The sequence below is a fragment of the Ipomoea triloba genome, chromosome 3 (assembly GCF_003576645.1).
Source record: "Ipomoea triloba cultivar NCNSP0323 chromosome 3, ASM357664v1".
Classification (NCBI taxonomy): Eukaryota; Viridiplantae; Streptophyta; class Magnoliopsida; order Solanales; family Convolvulaceae; genus Ipomoea; species Ipomoea triloba.
The window spans coordinates 10,035,828-10,058,053 of record NC_044918.1 but is presented as its reverse complement, the minus strand read 5'-3'; the positions used below and the strand labels follow the sequence as shown (position 1 = coordinate 10,058,053).

General features: G+C 37.9%; 1 long non-coding RNA gene and 1 pseudogene across 2 annotated transcripts; one reads left to right on the top strand and one right to left on the bottom strand.

The window, feature by feature from the left end:
- Positions 1 to 2,736: 2,736 nt before the first annotated feature.
- Positions 2,737 to 5,280, bottom strand: LOC116013887. 2 transcript variants are annotated; one of them, XR_004097296.1, is made up of 4 exons: positions 4,847 to 5,280; positions 3,671 to 3,752; positions 3,484 to 3,548; positions 2,737 to 3,041 (listed from the first exon to the last, which is right to left on the bottom strand). It is a non-coding gene; the product is annotated as an uncharacterized LOC116013887 (long non-coding RNA). The 2 variants fall into 2 exon arrangements; XR_004097295.1 differs by having other exon boundaries at positions 3,675 to 3,752.
- A 12,883-nt stretch (positions 5,281 to 18,163) lies between these two features.
- Positions 18,164 to 21,447, top strand: LOC116012884 (annotated as a pseudogene).
- The last annotated feature ends 779 nt before the right edge of the window (positions 21,448 to 22,226 follow it).

The window sequence follows — 22,226 nt, the reverse complement described above, 5'->3', positions numbered from 1 at the left end:
CAAGCTCGAGGTGCTTATTTTAACCCATATAATGCCTTCTTTAGTTTATAGACTTTGTCAACATCACCTTTTACCTCAAATCCGGGTGGTTGATCAACATATACTTCCTCTTCAAGTAGGCCATTAAGAAATGCGCTTTTTATGTCCATTTGGTAGACGGTAAAATTCTTGTACGCTGCATATGCTAGGAAAATGCGGATTGCTTCTAATCTTGCCACTGGAGCAAAAGTCTCATCAAAATCTATTCCTTCTTCTTGCGAATAGCCTTTTGCGACCAGTCTCGCTTTATTCCTAACAATGGTGCAATCTTCGTTTGCTTTGTTCCGAAAGACCCATTTTGTACCAATTACATTGTGATTGCCTGGTCTTGGAACAAGCCCCCATATGTCATTTCTTTGGAATTGATTCAGCTCTTCTTGCATGGCTTCAATCCAACTAGGATCACTTAAAGCTTCATCTATCTCCTTGGGTTCAATCTGAGATAGGAAACACGAGAACATTGCGTCTCTTGCTGCTGATATGGTTTTCACGCCTTCATGCACATCTCCAATAATTAAATCTTATGGATGATTTTTGAGCCATCTCAAATCTGGTTGAAAATTGTTTAGTGAAGTGGGTGACAGAATGGCACTACAAGAAAATTCGCGATTCGCGACAGAATTCTTTCGTCGCGAAACAGCCAAATTCCGTCGCGAAACGGGTTTTGCGATGGAATCGCGATGGAATTCGTTTCTTGTAATACCCCGTATTTTCCTAACATTATTATTTTAATAAATATTTTCAAAAAGGGATTATTATTATTATTTTATATAAATCTAACTATTTTGTTATGGGCATTGGGTCAACTTATTTTTTTTTTATTTTACTACTTAAATCCTTATGCCCAAATGTGATTATTTCGTAATGTTCTGAACCTAACTTTAGCCCAATTTTTTTTTGGCCCATTTATAATTCTCTAATTTTTCTACCGTAACTATATCTGTTTTAACCCATAACAGTCTAACCAAAGATATTTTCCCTTACCCACCACAAAAATGTGACAAGTGTCACTTTCTATACCACATGTTTTCATCCTTATCTTATAAGAGATAATATATAAGCTTGATTTCCCATATGTCTTTCTCTTCAAGATTTGTCTTCCTTTTCCTTTTGCCTATAAATAGATGGGTTGTGTGGGGAAGAAAAATCAGGAGAAGTGAGGAGAGAAATCAATAAAGTGTGGGAGAAGAAGTGATGAAGTGAAAGTGTTGGTTATTAAGTAAGTTTTCTTGTTTTTCATAGCAAAATATTACCATTCTGAGTTTAGCTATATTAAGACTCGAATGTGTTTTTAAACACAAAGGTGGCAATAGGTTGATGGAAATGGCTTTAAGGTTTGAGTGAGAGGGGAGGTGTTTGAATCCCAACCTAAGTTTGAATGTTTTGGGCAGTTTCTTTTGAAAAGATTTTGGTCTACACGGGTAAGATTTCTTGTTCACTAAAATTATTATTTACCCCATATATATGTATATTCGTATATGACTATGATATGCTATGAAAGTTATGTGTTTTGCAAACTTATGTGCATTATAATGTCCATGTGATCACAAGTACATTTGCATATTGTGTATGATGATTCTTGAAATATCAAGAATTGATTTTTTTTACGGGTCAAACCTGTGTGTTGAGTAAATACTTGGCTTGGAAAATTTTGATGATATATATATATATATATATCCATACTATGAAATTATTTTATGAATTTATACGTGGAGAAAAATATATTATTTGAGAAATATTGGAGAAAATCGATTTATGAAGAAATGATATATTTTTGGAAATTATATGTACATATTTGGTCTTGGAGGATAATGATGTTTGGTGCCGGTGTGAGCCGGAAATCTCACAACTTACCTATTGGAATTATATTCATTATAAAAAATTATTTGACTGATATTGGTGTGGGTTGAATCCCCCAATTTGGTTTATGAATTATGAAATTTGAGTATTGGTGTGGGTTGAACCCCCCAATTTGATTTTGGTTTGACTTATGATGCCTAGTGGTGGTTATGTAGAGAGCTTAAAGACCCTCCACTATGTATTTAATCCTCCTTGACAAATATGTTATTTTTGGAAGAAAATTATATCTCCACATTATTTTGGAAAAGTATATTATTATGAAAGATTATGAAATAAATTATATATATACGATTTTGGAAAAGAAGATGAGATTTTGAAAATATAAAATCCAAGGCTATATTTTACGGGGTGAAATGAAACTTACTTAGCTTATGCTAATTTTGGGATATGCACCCCTTTGTTTTTGTGTTAAAATGATTTTTGCAGGTGAACATTCTGGAAGTTTTAGCATTTTGAGAAATACCCAGTTGTATTGATTATTTCCATATGTAGTAAGTTAGACTGTGGATTGTTATTTGATGTTGTAAGTTTAGCCTTAGCATTTGGGTATAGGAAAGATACCTAAACGTGGCGGTAAGACCCATTTTCTTTTGGTTAGATATATAAGCTTCCGCAATATATTATTAGTGATTTTGTAATAAATTTAAGATGTGAAAATTGGGGTGTTACCATTCCGTCGCGAAATCTTGCGACGGAATAATTCCGTCGTAATTCCGTCGCAATTTGGCAACAAAATATTTAAAAAAAAATTAGGGTATCCGCGATTGTTCTTTGTACAACAGTCGCGGATACTCTTAAAAAATTTAAAAAAAAAAACAAAAAAAAAACACAATATTCTTTTTTACAAACAGTAATTCTCATGTAATTCTCAATAGTCAATACAAACACTAAGAAATTACAATTCCAAAATAACATTATCAATCTACATTTACATTTAGTAAGTAATACTAGCCAATTCAAGTCTAAACAAAAATATAATAGTCTGAATTACTAACAAAGACATTCTTTTTTACAAACTGTAATTCTCAATAGTCAATACAAACACTAAGAAATTACATTTCCAAAATTACTTGAAACCATATTCAGACATTACTTCAGCAGGTTCACCTTTTCCACCAGCAACAATGAATTCATTCTCAAATCTGCAATATAAAAAACAAAGACAATTAAATTCGTTTTATGTAACAGAAGAATTAGAGGCTAAATTGTGATTTTATGTAACAGAAAAATGAGTTTCAGACATTTTGATAAGGTACAAATAATCAGAAATAACAACCAGGGATCAAATTTAAAGAACTAGCACTCTACCTTGATGCCCCAATCATATTCTTGACCAGCAGGCAAACACACAAGACTAAGTAATACATCACACACACATTTACTACTTCTCCTTATAACAATGTCACCAACTAACCACCAATATCAACAAACAGATCAGATGCAGACTAAAGTTACTAAGAAGAAGCCCTACAGCATTTGTATACACACATTTTCTACTTGGTGGACAAACATTAGTAGAAAAACACCTTACTGCTGAAACATAATATAAGTATTAAAATTCATATTGCAGATGGGAAACATTACCTAACTGTCGTTTCTTCTTGGATATTCACTGCTGGTCAAGAGATTCTTTTCTCTGCTATGTTTCTCTGGAATGTAATAGGAATAGTAAACTCCTTGGTATATACTCATGCACAATAAGAGATTTATAATAAAAAAATTAAAAATCTTAGTAACTAGATCCATAAACTAATTCAAGTATGGAACAAACCTACATTGAGAAGGAACAAAAACAAATCCTCAGGGTACAGCGAACCAACTATTAGAAAGCAATGCTGAACTTCATTATAAGTCTGTCCTTCACAAAAAAAAAAACAAATAAATAAATGAAATAATAAATCATCTATAAGAATGTGAATTAAAGGGAAAGATTAATTTTTATCAAAACTACAAGAATAAGTAATTGCAGCTCAAAGCCACAACTAGCTCTTAACCTAGGAAGCTTGCACACTAAAAAGAAAGTCAAGTTTCCAATACAACTAATATAAGGAAACTTAGTGCAGATTAATGGGCAGCAATACAGTTATAATTTGGAAGTAGAAGTAAAGCATCATGTCATACAAAATATAAATCATTGACTTTAAAAAAATGTAAATACTATTCTTTTAATGTTTTCCTTGGTCTTCTCCGGCAGTGGGAAGGGTTCCCAATCCTATATGAAAGCACAATATATCATAAAACCTTAACTCAAGAAAAATCAGCAAACTTTAAATGACGAAAAATTTAAAGTAACTACTCCCTAATGCAAAATTTAAATTATATATGGTCGTGAGACAACTTAATGACATAAAAAATACTGTCTATTCAATTCTCACATTGATCATAAATGAATAAATAACTAAAATTTAGCAAAATGGGTGTGTCAATTCCTGTCAGTAACCTATCAACCAACCACGCAAAACATATTTTTATCCATTTTGCTTCATATATGAAGTTAAAAAAGCAAGAGTTATGACCCACAAGCTCAATACTTACTGGATTAGGCATAGCAAAATGAATATTTCTCATCTTTTAAATAAAGTTTTTTTGGCATTATTGGATACATACTGACATACTAAGTAAACCAATTGACTCATTTAAATTATATTCACATTAGCATGTTCCTTTCTGGTATTCAAATAACAATTATGTTTTGGTTTTTTGAGAAAGAAAAACTAATAAATCTCTTTACTGTTCCAACAAATGAATATGAAAAGGAACATATAGAGATAAGTCCAAATGAAGCTAGTTTCTCAATTTAAGAATAAATTTGCATATTTAACAGCAAATGGAGTGCACTCATATAGACAAATTTTTACAAACAGGTTGTGAGCAAGAATATTCTATTTCAGAAATTAAAGGAACAAAACTCATATTATTACCAATTCCAGGGTAAGAAGCGCATTACCTGAGAAAATAATAGGATTAGGAGCTCGCCGGATTCTTGCTTGCCCAGTACATCGCCGTCGCAGATCTTCTCGCCGGATTTTTTTGTCGCAACCAGATGTGGCCGACCAGACGCTGCTAGTAGCCGGAGCTCGCTGCTGCTACGCGTTGTACGAAGGCGAGGCAGTCAGAGAACTGGGCAATGGCATCGCTGAACCGATGGCCGAACTGGTCTCCGTTTCTGTCCGTCGCTGCTGCCATTTGGACGGAGTCCGACCATGGTCGGTGCTAACCGAGAGGGAGAGGGGAAGGAAGGGAGGGCGCCGCTGCTACTCAGCATCGAGGAGGGTTGCCGCCGTCTCGGACTGCCACTGGTCGACGGCGAAGGCAGAAATGGTGTTTAGCGATGGTGAGCGATAGCGAGGGCGGAATGGTGTCTGGCGTTGGAGGCGTTGGCTGAAGTGAAATTTCAATTAGGGTTATGGTTTATAAATTTTTATATAACAAGTTTTCATTAAAAAAAAAAAAAACTACTAAAAGACGTCGTTTCGTAATATAAAAACAAAAATCATATTACGACGGAATAAATTCCGTCATTAATTCCGTCGCAACATTTATTAATTTTCAAAAAATTGCTACATCTAGCAATGGATCAAATTTTTCCGCCACTTCCGTCGCCATTTCCGTCGCCATTTCACGACAAAACTAAAATCGGTCGCAAATTCGGTCGCGAGATTTTTGGCGCCATGTTTTCGCGGGCTTTATTTTCTATTTGCGCCAAAATTCGCAACGGAATTATTTTCCGTCGCGATTCCATCGTTAATTTGCGACAGAATTTAATTCCGTCGTAATATCACGACGGAAATGTTTCCGTTGCGATTTTCCATCGCGAATCGCGATTTTTCTTGTAGTGTGGGTTCATTCTCACGTGTAGAGAGAGAGGGAAAGTTAGTGGGTTCACTTTGAGTCCCACCACTAATTCCAACTTCCTCCACAACTTCCTCTAAAGGTTGCACTCCATCATTAACTTCCATTTCAACTTGCTCTACAACTTCCACTTCATTTCTTGCAATTTTTGTGCCTGGTGCGCCATTTTGCTCAAAATTGGAGTCTTTAATTTCCAAATCTTTTAATCCCTGTAAAACATTGTCTCTTGAAGCTTCATTAGTAATAATAAAATTATTTGGAACATTATTACCAATTTTTGGATCATCAATTTCCTTGACTTTTGACGATTCGTCGAACACGACATGAATTGATTCTTCTACCACCATCGTAGATTTATTCCATACTCTGAATGCTTTGCTGGTAGATGAATATCCAAGAAATATAGCTTCATCTGCACGCTCATCAAAAGTTTTCAGATAGCTTTTGCCATTATTTAGAATAAAACATTTGCATCCAAAATAATGAAAATAGCTAAGGGTAGGTTTTCTTCCTTTCCATTATTCATATGGTGTTTTGTTGTGCAGCTTATTGATAAGACTTTTATTCTGGGTGTAGCAAGCAGTATTAATTGCTTCTGCCCAAAACCGTTTCGGTAAATCGGCTGCCGTAATCATTACTTGTGCGGCTTCTTTGAGTGTTCGGTTTCTTCTTTCGGCAACACCATTTTGTTGTGGTGTTCTTGCAGCTGATAATTGATGTAGAATTCCTTGCATGCTGCAGTAGTCTTGAATCACGCCGTTTACGAACTCTGTACCTCTATCCGTACGTATTTTTGCTATTTTGAGTTCCTTTTCGATTTGAAGTTGTTTCAACAATTCCGGTAGCTTCCTTTCAACTTCGTTTTTTCTTGTTGAGAAATATAGTCCATGTGTACCTAGAAAAATCATCAACAATAACAAGTGTATATTTCTTACCACTCATACTTACTGGTCTACAGGACCAAATAAATCCATGTGCAGTAGACTAAGAGGTCTTGATGATGATTCTTGTGTCTTTGACTTGAATGAGGATTTGATTTGCTTTCCTCTTTGACATGCATCGCAAATCTGATCTTTCTTGTAAACTATTTTGGGTAGTCCTTTGACTAGATCATTTGCTGCGAGTTTGTTGATCGTCTTAAAATTCAAATGATTCAGCTTCTTGTGTCATTCGCAGCATGTAGCATTTGTGTTGTTGGCAACTAAGCATATTGATTCCTTTGTTGTAGACCAATCAACAACGTACATGTTCTTCTTTCTCGTTCCTTGTAGTACAATTTCTCCAGTTGTTTCGTTTTTCACTTGACATCTGTCTTTGAAAAATTCAACTAAATAACATTTGTCACAAAATTGACTTGTACTGAAGAGATTGAATTTGAGTCCTTCCACGTATGATACGTCTTCGACTTTTAATCCGTTACGTTCAACTGTTCTGATTCCTTTGGTTTGGCTGTATCGATCTTTTCCTCCAAAAACTACTTTTGGTCCTTCGATATTCTTAAAATTCACTAGACTAGATTTATTTCCAGTCAAGTGATGCGAACATCCACTATCAAAGTACCAAACTTCCTGTAAACAAATTAAACATTTTTAGGTACCCAATTTTGCTTGGGTCCTTGGGGGTTAGTAATTTTTGGTAGCAAAATCCACCTTAATCTTACTGAACCAAGAATAGGTGATTTGTAACCATTGTTGACTTTATAATCATAACTAATTTTGGAAAAGACTTTCGGTGCCCGGTTTTGAAAACTGACTCGATTTTTGGGCACTTGGAAAGAGACTTTAAAGGAATTAAACATTGATTTTACCCATGGTTTAATTTCTTTGTACCAATATTGCTCAGAGGAATAAAATCTCCCTGGGCCACCATTCGAAAATCTTCCCTTTTTCAAATGTTGTTTCTGTGCACTAAACTCATTGGAATATTTCCTTAAAGGAACAAAACTTTGTCTTTTTAATTGACTGGGCGAAATATGTTGATAATAAGGCTTCGGCCCAACAGTGCTATTTTTGGCAATTTTTGGATAACCAATTCCCTGTCTCACTGTGTAATCTTGACCTTTAACAAATTTCACCACTTGTACTTTATTATCTAAAGTCGTAGTAGAATTGGTCAACTTCTGAGAGGCTTGAGAACACGATGGATCATAACCTAAACCGGTTTTATCTCCTGAGGGTTTCTGCATATTTACCATTTTATCCATTATTTTGGATGAATGAGTAAATGTGGCTATTACTCCCCTGAGGTTGTGTTCTCTCACTTCCCTTGATTTACACTCTTCTTGGAGGTAAATAATTTTAGCCTTCAATTCTTTCACCTCGGATAGAGAATTTTGCAATTTTTCATTTATTTCATCTTTTTCAAGAATCAAAAATTTATTGCGCTCTTCGAGTTGAGAGTGAGTGTCCATAACGGTCTGACAATCTCTCATAAATTGAGAGAGGGACTCTCTAGAAAAAGAAGTACTTGCAGAATCAAAAGATTTAGATGTTACCTCATCTTCTTCAACTTCATGCGCCATTAAGCATAAATCTTGAGTTGATGAACTACTTAAAGCATCCGTGCAGAATAAAGCATTGTCATCCTTTGAGGTGTCGCTTTCTCCACTAGATGACTCATCACTTTCACTTGACTCAAGTGGGTCACTAATTAATGCTTTCCTTTTGTCTTTCTTGAATCTTCTTTCTTTTGCCTTGGTGTCCTCCTGAGCATTATCACCTTGGTTTTTGCTCACTTTTGGATAAGGACATTCTGCCATAAAGTGTCCTGGCTTTCTACAATTGTAACACAAGTTTGCATCTGGACCTTCCTTTTTCGTCCATTTGGGTGTGCTGGCTTGAGGGAAATTTTTGTTGTTCTTTTTCCTCATGAACTTCTTAAATTTCCTAACAAACAAAGAAAAATTGTCGTCAGATAAAAAATCACTATTATCTACTGACCTCGAAGTAGACGGTTGTTCGGTGACTAGTGCGGTATTTCTTTCTTCGCGTTCTTTTTCTTTTCTTGTCTTCATCTCAAACTCATAAGCTTTTAGATCACTAAATAGCTTGTCGGTTGCAAGAGTTTTGAGATCTCTATGGTCTCGCATGGCTGTGACCTTCATGTTCCAATTTGACGGTAATCCACGTAAGATTTTGAGTGATATTTCCTTCTGATCAATCTCCTTTCCAAGATCAGCAATTTCTCCCAAGATTTTGACGAATCTTGCTTCCATTTCGGCTATGCTCTCACCATTCAGCATTTTGAAATCCTCAAATTTCTTTAATGCTATCGTGAGTTTGTTTTCCTTTTCTTGCTCGTCTCCTTCGCCCATTTTGACTAGTGTTTCCCAAACTTCTTTTGCGGTTTTGCATTTTCGAACCTTTGGGAAAGTTGCATCGTCGATAGCTTTGAATAAAATATCCTTGGCAATGTTGTCCAAGTTATTTCGTTGTCTATCTTCAGGACCCCATTCCTCTTTGGGTTTAGGAATACTTTACGGTGTTGTGCTCGTCTATTCGGTTGCGGTATTGACTTTAAGAATTTTGATCGGACCACCGGTAATAACTTCCCATATCTCATCGTGTAACGCGGATAAATGGACCTGCATACGTATTTTCCAATCATCAAATTTGTCTAATGAAAACAATAGGTTCGGAGCTAAGTCTCTCTTCATCTTGAAGTTTTATGAGATCTGTCTAGCAATCAAATATTGACTCAATAGACAACCGCTCTAATACCACTTGTTGGTCCCGATAGGGTGGTGAAAAGTCTAGAGGGGGGGGGGTGAATAGACTTTTCTAACAAATAAAAACTTTATAACACTTCAACAATAGAGATTTCAAGTGAATAAATTCAACTTGAAATGTGCAGCGGAATATCGTACGGTAAAGTGCTATAAAATTAAATTGCGTAAAACTGAAGAGATACTTGACATGCATTACGTTGGAATATCTTAAAACAACTCAAAGAATATGTATGCAAAGTTTGAACCACATGCGAACGTGGGAACACACAAACCCAGATGATATGATCAACACAGTACGTAAAGGGTTAGTGAGTTAAACATGCAAAAATATAAAGTGCAGTAAAGTAAATGAGAGACAGAGATTTATAGTGGTTCGGAGATGGTGTAATTCTCCTACTCCACTTCTTCCTTCTACTCCAAGGAAGATTTCCACTATCTTCAATCACCTAGATACAATAGTGAAACTCCAAGTGCTACACAAGCACTTCCCGAGTGTTACTCACAAAGCTATACTCAACCACGAGCTCTCCGCACAAAACTAAGCTCCCGAGCGCTACGCACAAAGCTACGCTCCCCGAACACTACGCACAAAGCTACGTTCCCGAACGCTACGCACAAAGCTACGTTCCAACCAAGTGTTACGCACAAAGCTACACTTAGTTCACCCGAGTGTTTCGCACCCAGCTACACTCCTTTATACTCTCAGTAGAGATACAACTTTTGTTCAAAGAAATAAAGATTTCTTTTCTAAGACTTGAATTCCTCTCGTGTATAGCTCAATATCTCAGCACTTTGTATTTTTATCGCATTCACTGCTCAGTAGCACCACTTGTAGTATTTCACGTTTTTGGTTCGTAGTGCTGTATTCCTCGTCTGAGATCTCAACCGTTACCTCTATGTTTTTGTCTTCAAGTCTTCTTGGGCTTTTTATAATTCAAAGAATTATTTGCCCGTTATGAACATTCAAATTTTGAACGTTCACTTGATCTGATTGGTCATTCCAATATAATCTTGATGGCCATACCTCCTCATTTAATGACCATACCGTTGATCTGATAACTTGCCAATTTGATCTGATAAGATCTCCATTTTGATCTGCTCATTTAATGTCGCTGATAATTTTTGACAAATTACCTCTGTAAATTGCTCACAAAGTCTTCTTTTACGGCTTGATTGATTCTTGAAACTTGTAGCCTCCAATTTTTGACTTTGTTGCCTTCTGAGCTTGATATTGCAGACTTTGTATTCTTCAGAGCTTGATATTTTTGACTTTGTTGCATTCTTGATTTGATCTTGGGCAAGTTGATCTTTCAAAAATATTTACCGGGTGGCTATTGCTTGAGTATGAACAATAATCTTCAGAAAATCACCACCTTGAGATTTCTTCTGGTTCATGGCATCACGTACTGGAATAAATATGAACCATGCAAAAATGGCTAATAAGTATAAGTTGCACTTCAAGTTGCTCCGTAGCATGCTCCATAGTACTCCAAACTAGCTTTCACGCGTGTAAAAATGTAGTATGAATCACGCGCATGTAGTCTTGCTAAGGTCAACAAGAATTGCTCCCCAAGTAGCTCCATTGACCAAAAGTTCCTCCATAAGTAGCTCCCTTCACCATTTGACTTTGACTTGTTCTCCAAAAAATCCAGCTGTGTCAAGTAGCTCCCAAGCTTAGTCTATAAGGACTAAAATGTTACTTATAAGATTCAAACACTAGACCAATAAGTATATGCTGAAGTCTTTAACTATTACTCCGTTTAAGCTCATTCGATTATATTCAGTAAGACAATGTATTTGATCCTTCTTTGTATTGTGTAGCGTATGGTGTAGAGATAGTGGATCTTGAACTTCCTTCCTTGACTTCCTCCATAGGTTGCTCCACAAGTTCCTCCATAGACCAAAAATTGACTTTCTTCGTGGAGTTGAGCCGTGATACTACTAGCTCCATTTCTTGCTCTCCATAGTTCAAAATGTTCTCAATAAGATTCAAACTCGTGTCTTCTAGACAATGATAATTTAGCCTTGTCCATTGGATCATATACACTCATGTGTATAGTGGAAGCAAATGACTTACAAGACTCATGACAAAAAGAATTCTATAATGCAATAATTCGAACCAATCTAATGTCATGACTTGTCTTCCAGGTCTAAACTCTACACTCTAAAAATGGATTTCTAAAATTACAATTTGACTAATCAAAACTATTACAATTTTATTCCTAACACCGTTCGATGGTAGGCAAGGTCCAACCTTGTACCCTCCTTAGGGTGTCAGTTGTTCTAAGCCGAGACCATTCGGTCTTACACCTAGAGACTCTTCCATTCGGCGATATACGAGGTCGGACCTCGTATCGCCCCTAGGGCTTTTAGTCGTCCTATGTCGATGCCATTTGGCCTTGCGTCTAGGGACTCTTCCATTCAGCAATAGTCGAGGTCGGACCCCGTATCGCCCCTAGGGAGTTTAGTCGTTTTAAGTCGAAAATCTTTTGATTTCTTTTTTTTAGACTTAAATACTTGCCCGTTCGGCGATAGACGAGGTCAGACCTCGTATCGCCCTCGGGGTACTAGCCACTTAAATGAGGTGGGCTAAGATATTGACCGAGTGGTCGGCCACAGAGGCCTCTTTGGGAGGTCAGAAATAAGTATAGCGAAATTTTGCTACTTTATTATGAAGTGCAACTTAAGGGGTTGTACCACCTTACATGCAATAAGCTAATAATAGGCTCTTCTGTCAGGTAGTGAGCGGGGTAGCCCTGTACCACCACTAGAGAATGCCAAGGTCAAGGCCGGCGCGCACGACCGTGACCATGTATTGATTACTCTGCCTAGAGTTAGGTGAGGTCGGACCTCACAACGCCACTGGGGAGAATAAATAATAATAATAATAATAACTATTATTATTATTATTATTATTATTATAATTATAAAAATGATAATAATACCTTCAAAAAAAATAAAAATGATAATAATAATAATAATAATAGCCATGATAAGGAAAAATAACAAAACAATGTTGTTCTGTTTCTCTTTTTGTTTTACCCCACAGGCAGATTTGCATTTATGATCTCAGGAAGAATATCTCAAGGTCCCATGGGAACTCCATTGTGTTCACATCAACTAGCAACCAAACCTTTGACATAGTAATTAGAAGTCAAACCAAGATGATGAATCTCCTTTTGAGTTTTAGGTATGTGTTGTGCCCATCAATAAACCACTTCTCAATACAAGCCCTTTCATATGTTTGCCCAGAAGGAATAATCACTGGGTCAAACATTAGCTGCAATGAGATTGGACACCTCCACTCTTCAGGAGGGATAGGCATGTGGTTTGATCTCCCAAAGTTCTGGTTTGAAATTAAAAGAACTCAGCTTTGTAAGTTGGTGATCAAAGTAGGAAAACCCCATTTTCGTCCATATCTGTTTCTTTATTCGAGAGCATCCTCCGACCCAATCGGCTCACTACAAGTAGGAAGCTGACGAAGAAGAAGAGAGAAGCTCCGAACACAGATCCGACGATGGGCAACGTAGCGTAGGCATCGCTAGCTATAGCATGACCTGGTGCATGGGTAGCAGCAGCAGGGGTGGTGGTGGCGGCGACAGCCTCAAGAGCCATAGCCACACTAATGAACGCGGCGGCGGCGAGGGCGAAGCATGCGATCTTCCTCATTGATAAGCCTCCGAGATACCCTTAAATCAAGCACATATTAGGGTGTTTTATCATGTTTATAGCATCCTTACATGGTGAATTATGCTTATAAATGCTTGAAAATCACTAACCGACACACAGAAGCTACTTTTAGCCTAAAAGAGGTAAAACAAGAGCCCCAGGAGCAAATAGGAGCAAAAGTTGAGCTTAAAGAACGAACCAGGCAAGAACGGAGCCCCGGAGGACAAAACTGGATGTCCACACGCGTGTGAGCGTGCGTGGAAATAATCCAGTAGCCTCCCACGCACACTCACACACGTGTGGATGGCGTGGAGACGGTGCTGCACGAATTTTTACTAGGGTTGCTATTTCGGAGACTATTTAAACCCCTTTGATGAATTTTCAGGGGAGGATCCAAGAAATTTAGTTTTCCCTTTCTTAGTTTTTCTTTTGGAGAACTTTCTCCATTTTTCTTAGTTTTTTAGATTAGATCAATCTCCATTGTAGCAAGATAACAAGCTTGGATTGAAGATCTTCTTCTCTCTAGGTGATTTCTATTTCATTTCTATAATTTTAGTTATCTTGTTCTTGGATTAAATTAGCTTTTGCTTGAATTTCATATCATGAGTGGCTAGTTTAATCTAGGGATTTAGATTGTGTGATTGAATGTTGCTAGTGTGATGATCTTATTTCTATATCTTGGGTCTATGTGTTTGTGTTGATGGATTATCTATTCTTGTCTATTGATTGTTGTTTTGATGAGATCTTGTTTGGATCTGGCAAATTTAGATGAGAGATTGAGCTCTTGACTCTTTCATGTCTTTGATTAGAGTTAGGATTTGAAGCTTTACACAATCATAGTTCCTATGGACTTCTTGAAAGAACAATAGGATAGTGTGTAGCTTATGTGTTTGATAAAATTCCTATTAGAGCTTTGGATGCTTGTAGGCACTCCTTAGTCAAGAAACCTTAGTACACANTACCACCTTACATGCAATAAGCTAATAATAGGCTCTTCTGTCAGGTAGTGAGCGGGGTAGCCCTGTACCACCACTAGAGAATGCCAAGGTCAAGGCCGGCGCGCACGACCGTGACCATGTATTGATTACTCTGCCTAGAGTTAGGTGAGGTCGGACCTCACAACGCCACTGGGGAGAATAAATAATAATAATAATAATAACTATTATTATTATTATTATTATTATTATAATTATAAAAATGATAATAATACCTTCAAAAAAAATAAAAATGATAATAATAATAATAATAATAGCCATGATAAGGAAAAATAACAAAACAATGTTGTTCTGTTTCTCTTTTTGTTTTACCCCACAGGCAGATTTGCATTTATGATCTCAGGAAGAATATCTCAAGGTCCCATGGGAACTCCATTGTGTTCACATCAACTAGCAACCAAACCTTTGACATAGTAATTAGAAGTCAAACCAAGATGATGAATCTCCTTTTGAGTTTTAGGTATGTGTTGTGCCCATCAATAAACCACTTCTCAATACAAGCCCTTTCATATGTTTGCCCAGAAGGAATAATCACTGGGTCAAACATTAGCTGCAATGAGATTGGACACCTCCACTCTTCAGGAGGGATAGGCATGTGGTTTGATCTCCCAAAGTTCTGGTTTGAAATTAAAAGAACTCAGCTTTGTAAGTTGGTGATCAAAGTAGGAAAACCCCATTTTCGTCCATATCTGTTTCTTTATTCGAGAGCATCCTCCGACCCAATCGGCTCACTACAAGTAGGAAGCTGACGAAGAAGAAGAGAGAAGCTCCGAACACAGATCCGACGATGGGCAACGTAGCGTAGGCATCGCTAGCTATAGCATGACCTGGTGCATGGGTAGCAGCAGCAGGGGTGGTGGTGGCGGCGACAGCCTCAAGAGCCATAGCCACACTAATGAACGCGGCGGCGGCGAGGGCGAAGCATGCGATCTTCCTCATTGATAAGCCTCCGAGATACCCTTAAATCAAGCACATATTAGGGTGTTTTATCATGTTTATAGCATCCTTACATGGTGAATTATGCTTATAAATGCTTGAAAATCACTAACCGACACACAGAAGCTACTTTTAGCCTAAAAGAGGTAAAACAAGAGCCCCAGGAGCAAATAGGAGCAAAAGTTGAGCTTAAAGAACGAACCAGGCAAGAACGGAGCCCCGGAGGACAAAACTGGATGTCCACACGCGTGTGAGCGTGCGTGGAAATAATCCAGTAGCCTCCCACGCACACTCACACACGTGTGGATGGCGTGGAGACGGTGCTGCACGAATTTTTACTAGGGTTGCTATTTCGGAGACTATTTAAACCCCTTTGATGAATTTTCAGGGGAGGATCCAAGAAATTTAGTTTTCCCTTTCTTAGTTTTTCTTTTGGAGAACTTTCTCCATTTTTCTTAGTTTTTTAGATTAGATCAATCTCCATTGTAGCAAGATAACAAGCTTGGATTGAAGATCTTCTTCTCTCTAGGTGATTTCTATTTCATTTCTATAATTTTAGTTATCTTGTTCTTGGATTAAATTAGCTTTTGCTTGAATTTCATATCATGAGTGGCTAGTTTAATCTAGGGATTTAGATTGTGTGATTGAATGTTGCTAGTGTGATGATCTTATTTCTATATCTTGGGTCTATGTGTTTGTGTTGATGGATTATCTATTCTTGTCTATTGATTGTTGTTTTGATGAGATCTTGTTTGGATCTGGCAAATTTAGATGAGAGATTGAGCTCTTGACTCTTTCATGTCTTTGATTAGAGTTAGGATTTGAAGCTTTACACAATCATAGTTCCTATGGACTTCTTGAAAGAACAATAGGATAGTGTGTAGCTTATGTGTTTGATAAAATTCCTATTAGAGCTTTGGATGCTTGTAGGCACTCCTTAGTCAAGAAACTTAGAGCTTTGGATGCTTGTAGGCACTCCTTAGTCAAGAAACCTTAGTATTTGGATGCTTGTAGGCACTCCTTAGTCAAGAAACCTTAGTACACAAGTGCTTGTAGGCACTCCTTAGTCAAGAAACCTTAGTACACAAGGGTGGGTAGGCACTCCTTAGTCAAGAAACCTTAGTACACAAGGGTGGAAAAGGACTAAGACAACACACTCTTGAATAGACAACATCCTAGCATTCCCCGATCCATTACCTTAGTCACACTACAATGCAACATACATGAACACTATCCAATCCCTACCCCCTTCTACATATTTACAAATCTTTTTACTTTACTCTACTCTCTTGCAATCAAACCAAACCAAATGAACTCTTTCCACTCACAATCCACTCAACTCCACACTCGAATCTAATGCATGACCCAATCAAGTAAACTCCCGAACACTTGACACACCTCCACGTCCTTCCTTCGAGACCGACACTCGGGGAGTCACTGACTTTCCGTTTTATCATACAAATATCTTTTGACATTTCACCCTATACACGCAAGTCTTGTTATTACACAAACACATGCATGGGTTTTTGAAAGCTCTCTCCTGCTTTGTCGGCGGCTATGGTTAGAGAATGTATACAACAAACAACATTTTATGTTATTTTTTATAAGCAGATCAGACTCCGTTTGATTTTTTGTTTATGAGAGAGAATGGACTGTTGATCTTTCTCGCCATCACTGATTCTCTAAGTCTGGCAATCTCACATTGCTTGTTTTTTCTCCCTGCAACGAATATCCTGATTCTCAGTCACGAGCTAATATGATTTCTCATTCTCTCGCACACTCTGATCTTTCTCAACCAACAATTATCTCCCTTCCTCTGCGTAAAAATCTCCCAGCCAAATTAAATCAAAATCGTGAGAAACCGGCTGATCGCCGTTAGAGTAGACAACGGCTTCTGCGGGAGCGGAACTGAGTATGAAACCGAGCTGAACATGGAGGTTATGAGCCATGATGTTCAGTAACCCTCTGACGCATTTCGTTAATCTGGCTCTAGATTCACCGTGCCCGAATCCGAAATCTAAATGACGAAATGTACTGGAATTTCCGCGTGGGCGAAGAGCTTGGTAGAGGATACAATGAGAGATCGATGCCTCTAGCAGACGGAGCAGGCGATGCAGCGATCATAATGGCAATCCGACGACCAGAAGATGCTGTCGGCGGAGTTTTTGTCACTATGGTTGTCTAGCGTCCTCGCGACTTTCTTGAGTGCGTCGATCGCACTAGCGGTTCCTTCCAAACTCTCTATAGCATCAACTATCTGATGTGCGGATCGTCTGTCGGTAGTCGCCACCCTTCGCAACAGCAACAATCTCTTTGATGTTGGGAAGGTGACTGAGCTTTTAGACATCTAAGGATCAGACTTGGGAGACGTTGGGAAGTACACCGGGAATGCAAGCAGATGCCGTGGATCCAGTGCCGCTAATGAATGAGAATAATCCAAAACCATTTAGAAGTAGGTACTCCGGATCCCTGAACGCTCTGTGGATGCACGTAATGTCGAATCTAATTGGTATTGCTGCCATGAGAAGCGATTTGACACTGGTGAGGAAGATCAGTATCACAGAGAGATCGAATAATTAGGCGCTATTGGTTTTCGCGATCAGATCGAGGCTGAGGATGGCGAAGTAGACGGCTAGCAAGAAGAAAACACTACCGATTATGAATGGCTTTGAGTTGTACACCCATCATTATGGGCCTCGAGTTATGCACTTCCGAACCCTGGGTCTCTATTATTGAGCCATTTCTAATATATCCATCACTATCTATTTAATAATGTACATTCAGTACACAAATAATATACTTTTAATGTATTAAAAATGTACGTATTTTATATTCATGGTCCTGGACCATCACAATAATTAACCCGATTTTCCGAACACCTATGTTAAATTTGGTGTGGGTAGGTCCTTTCCCTCTGGGTTTCCCCACCCATTTGATTAAAAAAAAAAACTTAAAAATTTCACCATTTTATTTTTGAAAACGAAAAAAAATATTCTGACCATTTAATTAGTTAAAATTTCTTTTTTTCTATAAATGTGACTAAATGTACAAAACCAATCCCTTTTAGGCAAAATAACAGACACAAATGTGTTTTCACAAATTCTCGTCAACATCGTCTTCCATCCAATCCGCCATAGCCTGCTGCATTCGATCTCTTTCCAGCTCTCCACTCCCATTCATCTTCCGAACCCAGCACTTCCACACCACCAACCATTTCAAAGAAGCAGAAGAAGAACAACAAGGACGGGAACTCGAAATTGATCAACACACTGTTACAAACAGAGCTTACTGGACTAGGAAAATCCATAAGCTCTGCACTTTTGACCGCAATGTCGAAGAAGCTCTTCGCCTCTTCAATCAACTTCGTCTCTACGGTTACTGCCCTGATTCCCTCAATCTTAGTAGCGTTATCCATGCTCTGTGTGATGCCCGCCGCTTCCCCGAAGCTCACCGGTGGGCGGCGGTTCTTTCTTGCTATTTCCGCCCATTCTAACGTGAATGAGAGGACTTGCAATGTTATCATTGCTTGCTTGCTCGATTTGCGGAGCCTTGAATCAACTCTGCATGTTATTCGCGCTTTATTTCGCGAAGAACCTGAGTTTGTACCTTCTTTGATGAACTACAACCGTTTAATGGATCAATTTTGCGATTTATCAAGGCCTAGAGATGCGCACCAGGTGTTCCTTGAAATGAGAAACAAAGGGCACTGTCCCAATGTTGTTTCGTACACGACTCTGATCAATGGTTAATGTGGAGTCGGGGAAATTGGTGACGCTTGGAATCTGTTCGATGAAATGTCTGAGCGTGGAGTGAGTTCTAATGCATTTACCTACAGTATTTTAATTCGCGGGGTCCTTAGAAAGAGGGACATTGAGAAGGGAAAAGCATTGATTGGGAATCTTTGGGAGGTAATGATTGGTGAGGAGGATATGCATGTTAATACTGCAGCATTTTCTAACGTGATTGATTGTCTATGTAGAGAAGGGTTGTTCCATGAAGTTTTTAGGATTGCAGAAGATATGCCTCAAGGAAAGTGTGTAGTTGAAGAGTTTGCTTATAGTCAAATGATTGATTCACTTTGTAGGTATGGGAGGTACAATGGGGGTGCTAGAATTGTTTATGTAATGAAAAAGAGAGGATTCAAGCCAAGCTTAGTAGCGTATAATACAATCGTACATGGAATTTGCAGAGAATGTGACTGTGTCAGGGCTTATCAACTATTAGAAGAAGGGATTCAGTTTGGATACTCTCCCTCTGAGTTCACCTACAATCTCTTGATAGAGAGTCTTTGTTTTGTATCTGATCTTGACAAGGCGAAGAACGTTCTCAATATCATGCTAAATAAGAAAGCTGTAGATAGAACTACGATTTACAATATATATCTGAGAGCTATTTGTCTTACTGATAATCCAACCGAGTTGCTGAACAAACTTGTTACCATGCTTCAAACACAATGCCAACCTAATCTTATAACCCTTAATACCGTGATCAATGGTTTCTGCAAAATGGGAAGAATTGAAGAGGCTCTGAAATTGCTGCAAGATATGATGAGTGGGAAGTTTTGTACCCCTGATGTAGTGACCTATACGACAGTCGTTGGTGGTTTGCTGGAAGTTGGGAGGGATGAAGAAGCTCTACATTTATTACGTAATACAATGCCTATGAACGACATTACTCCTGGTGTTGTGACCTGCAACACTATTCTCCATGGGCTCTTGAAGATGCATAGGGTTGATGATGCCATGGAGATGTTCAACTGCATGATCAGCAACGGCATTGCTGCTGATTGCACAACTTACACTATTATAATTGATGGGTTATTTGAGTCAAAGCGAATAGATGAAGTTAAATGCTTTTGGGATGATATTGTATGGCCATCAAGAGTTCACGACAGCTATGTGTATTATGCCATTCTTAAAGGGCTCTACCGCTCAGGAAGAGTAGAAGAAGCCTGTGATTTCTGTTAGGAACCCCGAGTTGTTGATTTTGATGATACCAACTATCCGAGGAGACCCCTAACTTTTGTTTATCTTTAGAATAGTTTATGCTTTGTATCTTAGTCTTACAGGGTAACTGAATCCTTAGTATTTTCGAATCACTAAGGATCTAAGTCTTATATACCGAAGACGTGAAGACTTAAACCGAAGAGTAAACTATCCGAGGAGTTGAAGCTGCGAAGTAATGAAGACTTGAAGAACCGAAGACTGGTATCTTAGGTCGAAACACGGAAGGGCCAAGCTTTTATGACCGAGCAATCAAGAGTGTGATTGACTCGAGGAGATTAAGAGAAATGATAAGGTCAATCATTCTTCTCTCACAAACAAGGCAAAGACATTCTCTGATAAGTTGTCTTATCTACTGCCTTGAGAATGGGTATAACTGAATGTCATTTTGGGTCCTATGCAATGATCCCAAGGAGCATTTAATGATTGTCACCTTTTTGAGGGACAAAAGACAAATTGTCCTTGCACAAAAGTGGACAAACGGCTAGAAAGTACTGACATTCTGAAAAAGAAGAAAACACTACCCATTGGATATTACACACTGGACAATAGGTTTTGAATTTCATTTTCCCTCCAACGGATATGAAATTCCACCTATAAATACCCTTGTCCTATCTCACTTTGACAAGGTTGACATACGCGAAATATTGTCTATCAAGTGAAAAACTTTAAGTGTGATATTCATAAGCTTACAAGTGATATTCAGATTTCTTTAGAAGTTCTTGTGTGATTAAGAAGCTGATCAAGGAAACTAATCACAAGAATTTCAAGTTGGAGAATCATCACAACCATTCAACCATCTCTACAAGTGAAGTAGAAAGAGGCGGAGTAAACTTGGAAGAAGTTAAAAAACCTACAACAACAAGGCTGCCGGGCTTAGTGATCAAAAAGGAGCTTGTTGTAACGGAGATTGTGCAAACCTTCACGAGTTGTGAAGAAGAGTGGAGTAGGCTTAGTTAACAGCCGAACCACTATAAAACCCTCTCTCTCTCTCTCTTTGTTTATTTTACGTATTGCATTGCATACATCACTCAAACTTAATACCTTCACAAGAATATCCTAAGTGCAAAGTTAAGCTAAAACTTGATATAATCTTTCCGCTGCGTTATCTCTTTAGTTGAAAAAGTTTTTACAAACTTCTTGTGAGTCTATTCAACCCCTTTTCTAGACTCACATTGCTACCACCGGGACCAACAACTTCTTATATGAGTTGGTAGACTATGGGGTTACTCTGTGCCATGTGAATTACAACATTGTCATTGATGGTGCTTGCAAGTTAGGGTTGAAGAAAGAAGCATATCAGATTCTTGGAGAAATGAGGAAGAATGTGCTTGCTCCAAATGCTGTAACATGGAAAATTCTGTGAAAAAGAGGACTGTAATTCTGTGACTCTGAGGATTTAACCCTGTAATCCCAAGAACCACTAGTGAATTGAATCAGTGCAAGAATTTGCAGGTCAGTGTAATCTCTGTACGGTTGATTTCCTATATTAGACTTTAGAAAGATCAGCACATGAATGTAATGTAGTAATTACTTGAAAATAAAAACTAAAACATTGTAGTCCATTAATTTAATAGGCACCCCGGATAATTCTGTTCCTGAATTTATTAATGTACTTTCAATAATTCTGTGAAGAAATGGTTTGCTTTTTTTCCTTCTCATTTTTTCATTTTTTAATTAATTAAATATATTTAGATTGTGTGACAATGTTATATTCTCAATGTTAAAGTATTAAGTAATTTCTTTTTCTATGATGCACAAAAACGTTCAAAAATAAACCTTTTTTTAAAAAAATAATTTATTTTGAAGAACATTGCTTTTCAAGAAACTTACAAAAACTTCAGCCTCTCTAGGTCTAGCTAACTCCCAAAGCAACATAATCAAATTCCTTACCGTTTACCCAAGCCTCTCTAGCTAACTCCCAAAGCTTCAGCCTCTTTAACTAAATAATTACCTTTCCACGGAATACATTTTGCTGCCATGAATTCTCTTTCCTCATTTCGGATTACACAGCCTATCCCCATCCATTTTTGGACTGTGTTGAAGTCTCCATCCACATTAAACTTCACCCGCCCTTCCTGAGGTTTCTTACATCTACTCACTGCCTGTGACAGGTCATGAGCACAGAGGTTATATCTAATATGA